The following is a 4,741-nucleotide window of genomic DNA, read 5'->3' on the forward strand; positions in this document are numbered from 1 at the left end:
AGCACCCTGCTTATCTTCTAAGCAACAAATTACCTGTTCTTTCAGTCCATTCTGTACTCCTACAGATCAGTTAAAACCTAATTCCACGCAGAGCTCCCAAACAAAGAAGACACTGATCCCTTTCGCTCACTGTGAAAGAACTCCTAAGCTCATTTGGACTTTAATTAAATTTTACCCATGTATTATCGTTCCCTTGTCTTGTTTGGCAGTTTTCTCAGTTTCATGGAATGGCTCTTTCTGCTACTTCTGCCTGTAGTTTATAAAAATCTATGAACAGAATTATCAATATCAAGGAGTTGTATTTGGGACGGCTGAAATGGAGCTAATTTTCCCCATAGCAGCACTCATAGTGCTGTGCTTTGTGTTGGTAGCTATAATGGTGTTGACAAGGCACCAGTGTTTTGGCTAGTCTCACAGCCGCAAGGCTGTCCCTCCAGCATTCCCCCCTCACAAGTAGGCTAGGGGTGGGTAAGATCCCAGGAGAGAGAACAGCCACGACAGCTGACCCAAACTGACCAAAGAGATATTCCATACCATATAATGTCTGCCCAGCAGTAACAGCCAAGAGAAAGGAGGAAGTGGAGCATTTGTTAAGATGTTTAGTGTAGCAATCACTATGTGTATTGAAGCCTTACTTCCCAGGAAATAGCTGGACATTGCCTGCTGATGGAAAGCAGAGAATAAATATTTTGTTTTCATTTGCTTCCATGTTTTGCCTCTGCTTTTGTTTTATTAAATTGCCTGTATCTTGAGCCACAAGTTTTTTCCATCTTATTTCCTCTCCCCTCTTCCCCTGCTGAGGAGGGGAGTGACAGAGTGGCTTGATGGGCACCTGATATCCAGCCAGGGTCAACCCACCAGAGAGGAGCAGGTGAAAGTCAGGACTCTAAAACAGGGAAGGATGTTCTCACCATACTTCAATGTGACAGGACTCAAAGATGAATTCTGGGCATGTTTTCTTTTCTCCAGAAGTGACTGGAGAGTAATTCAGACCTGGGCCACAAGCCAGGTAGGCTTCTGGCATGTTTCACACACAACACTGGCAGAAATATTTGAAAACTTTAGGATGAGCTGGATAGCTTTAGTAATTACCTGGGGTTATGAACTGATACATTTCTTCCATTAAGTTTTCCAGGGATACAACAGAGCTAAGCTTTTGGTAGAGAATAAACAAGGGAGAGCCTGAGATCAAATTTCCCTCCAGATCTGTAAGTCTAGTGTTCTGATAAGTTTAAGTGAGATAACCTTAAAGGAAAACAGTTATTGCTCAGCAAAAGACTTTGAGTCATTCTGATTTAATCATAGAATCATAGAATGGTTAGGGTTTGAAAGGACCTTAAGATTATCTAGTTCCAACACCCCTGCCATGGGCAGCAAAACCTCACACTAAACCATGTCACCCAAGGCTCTGTCCAACCTGGCCTTGAACGCCACCAGGGATGGAGCATTCTCAACCTCCCTGGGCAACCCATTCCAGTGCCTCACCACCCTTACAGTAAAGAACTTCTTCCTTATATCCAATCTAAACTTCCCCTGTTTAAGTTTTAACCTGCTACCCCTTGTCCTGTCACTACAGTCCCTAATGAAGAGTCCATCCCCAGCATCCCTGTAGGCCCCCTTCAGATACTGGAAGGCTGCTATGAGGTCTCCATGCAGCCTTCTCTTCTCCAGGCTGAACAGCCCCAACTTTCCCAGCCTGTCTTCATACGGGAGGTGCTCCAGTCCCCTGATCGTCCTCGTGGCCCTTCTCTGGACTTGTTCCAACAGTTCCATGTCCTTTTTATGTTGAGGACACCAGAACTGCACACAATACTCCAAGTGAGGTCTCACGAGAGCAGAGGGGCAGGATCACCTCCTTCGACTTGCTGGTCACACTCCTTTTGATGCAGCCCAGGATACAGTTGGCTTTCTGGGCTGCGATTGCACACTGAAGCTGACTCATGTTCATTTTCTCACTGACCAACACCCCCAAGTCCTTCTCCACAGGGCTGCTCTGAATCTCTTCTCTGCCCAACCTGTAGCTGTGCCTGGGATTGCTCCCACCCAGGTGTGGGACCTTGCACTTGGCATGGTTAAACTTCATGAGGTTGGCATCAGCCCACCTCACAAGCATGTCAAGGTCCCTCTGGATGGCATTCCTTCCCTCCAGCGTATCAACGGAACCACACACCTTGGTGTCATCGGCAAACTTGCTGAGGGCGCACTCAATCCCACTGTCCATGTCAGCGACAAAGATGTTGAACAAGACCGGTCCCAACACTGATCCCTGAGGGACACCACTTGTTACTGGTCTCCAAATGGACACTGAGCCATTGACCACAACTCTTTGTGTGCGGCCATCCAGCCAGTTCTTTATCCACCAAGTGGTCCATCCATCAAATTGATGTCTCTCCAATTTAGAGACAAGGATGTCGTGTGGGACAGTGTCGAACGCTTTGCACAAGTCCAGGTAGATGACATCAACTGCTCTACCCCTGTCCATCAGTTCTGTAGCCCCATCATAGAAGGCCACCAAATTGGTCAGGCAGGATTTCCCCTTAGTGAAGCCATGCTGGCTGTCACCAAGCACCTTGTTGTTTTTCATGTGCCTTAGCATGCCTTCCAGGAGAATCTGCTCCAAGATTTTGCCAGGCACAGAGGTGAGACTGACTGGTCTGTAGTTCCCTGGGTCATCCATTTTCCCCTTCTTGAAAATGGGGGTTATATTTCCCTTTTTCCAGTCATCGGGAACTTCACCTGACTGCCATGATTTCTCAAATATGATGGACAGTGGCTTAGCAACTTCATTCGCCAGCTCCTTCAGGTCCCATGGATGGATTTCATCAGGTCCCATGGACTTGTGTACATTCAGGTTCTTAAGATGGTCTCGAACCAGATCCTCTTCTACAGTGGGCCTAGGGTCTTCATTCTCATAGTCCCTGCATCTGCCTTGCAAGACTTGGGTGGTGTGGTCAGAGCATTTGCAAGTAAAGACTGAGGCAAAGAAGTCATTAAGAACCCTCAGATTCTCCAAATCCAGGGCAGCCAGTTCTCCTGTTAGCTTCTGGAGAGGGACCACATTGTCCCTAGTCTGTCTTTTATTTGCAATGTAATACTCGCATATAAACCAAATACTGCATATAAACCAAAAGCAAATCTGAGAGAGAAGTTCTCTGAATGATTTGCTATTTTTCTTTGTCTGAATTCCCAAACCCTTGGTACAGAGAATGAGAAGTCTCATACTTCACACCTTCTGCAGTTCTAGGACATGACTTCCTTCCATGGAAGCTGATCCATTGCACAGAAAATAGGTCAGCTGAATCGCCTCTAGCAATTGGCTATAACACAGGATCAGACAACTGTAATCATATGAGAATATTTCCATTGGACATGAATCTTAGTGTTAGGGTCCAATTTTCAGAAACAATTTCACCTCTAGCTTGCAAATGCTTACTATTCACAAAAACAGCCCCAGAGCCTAAGGAAGGATATCAAATCAAATCTTTGGACTAGCATCCATTTCTCACTGGGAAAACTTTCTTTCTGTCCTTTATACTTTTATTCTTTTATAATATACTCTTGAGAACTGCTGTACTAATCTGATTATTCTATCTGGAAATTACGACACCACCAAATCTAATGAATCAAGAAGCTACATAGTTTCTATAATGTCTGATTTACTTTAAAAAAGACTACATTTATTCCATGATTTGATGACTCTGCCAGATATATTATGGGCTTCCCCAACAATACCAAAAATTGAATGCTTCCAAGCTAATTGGAAAGGAAATATTTTCAGTGCACTGAGTTGTTATTAAGATGAGAGGAAATAAGAAGGAAGAAAAATGTAATCTGTGACCAAGGGAAAAGAAAAACTTAATGTACAAGCTGTATGTAAAGAGAATGAGTGTTGTCATTACGCAAAACTAAGATACAAAGCAGAAAACTAAGTGGATTTGAGCAAAGAAAATTAGAATGCCAAGTCAGAGAACACCTCTGACCTAGTATTTATGCCTGTCCTTGAAGATTGTATGTCTCAAACTTTGTATCTTATCAGTTTGATAAGAGCACGATGTAACTGTATGGAACTTCTCTGAATATGAAGTTCACACAAATCTCCCATTGCATTTTTTTCTATGCACTTCATAATGAAAATATATTTTCTGCTCTATTCCCTTGATAAGCTTAAGTTGAATAAAGTACAAGTTTTTGACAGTTTCACGTTGTGGCTTTCTGTAATGACTACTGCCTTTTTAGTAGTAAAATGCAAAATTACCTTCCAAAAGTCTCCTGTCAAGATGTCCAACCCCACTGTCTGCTGCTTCACACCTACAGCGTGCTGCATGCAAATACTGTGTATCCAGGCATACAGGGATGGATTTGGAGTTCACATCAGTGTCTTCTGAAGTTCGTACCATTAATGTCATATCCACTATTGCCCTGATATTCAAGTGTCTGATGTCACGCATAGAGAAAAGGGGAAGAGCACTCCCTAGAAAATGACCACAAAATTTCAGACACTGACCATGTTGAAAATTGTCAGTGATTAGCCACCTCTGAGATCAGTTCTGCCACAGATGATAGTTGAAATCTGGGTTGGTCGTGTCTACCTAACACTGAAGGGTAGAGATACTCAGTGAAATCTCTCTGCCTTTCACAACAAATCTCCTAATAATTATTTTTAAGATCTCACAGTTTGAGTGCTTGTAGAGTATAAGTCTCTCCTCTGGGTAATGTTCAGTGGCCTGGTGACACAAAGTAA

At 43.5% G+C, this 4,741-nt stretch overlaps 1 long non-coding RNA gene across 4 annotated transcripts in view; it reads right to left on the reverse strand.

Annotated features, from left to right (window-relative positions):
• The window catches only part of LOC134163706 (uncharacterized), a 74,185-nt gene that overhangs the window by 39,237 nt on the left and 30,207 nt on the right, over nucleotides 1-4,741 (reverse strand). For 3 of the 4 annotated variants that reach the window (XR_009964802.1, XR_009964803.1, XR_009964805.1), the window contains exon 1: nucleotides 1,093-1,241. The exons of the other annotated variant lie outside the window; for it this stretch is intronic. This is a non-coding gene — a long non-coding RNA (uncharacterized LOC134163706). Of the gene's footprint in view, nucleotides 1-1,092; nucleotides 1,242-4,741 lie in introns of those variants that run through there. 4 annotated transcript variants of the gene reach the window in all.

This window comes from Pezoporus occidentalis, unplaced genomic scaffold, assembly GCF_034315485.1.
Source record: "Pezoporus occidentalis ecotype Australia unplaced genomic scaffold, CSIRO_AGI_Poc_V1 ctg204, whole genome shotgun sequence".
Classification (NCBI taxonomy): domain Eukaryota; kingdom Metazoa; phylum Chordata; class Aves; order Psittaciformes; family Psittacidae; genus Pezoporus; species Pezoporus occidentalis.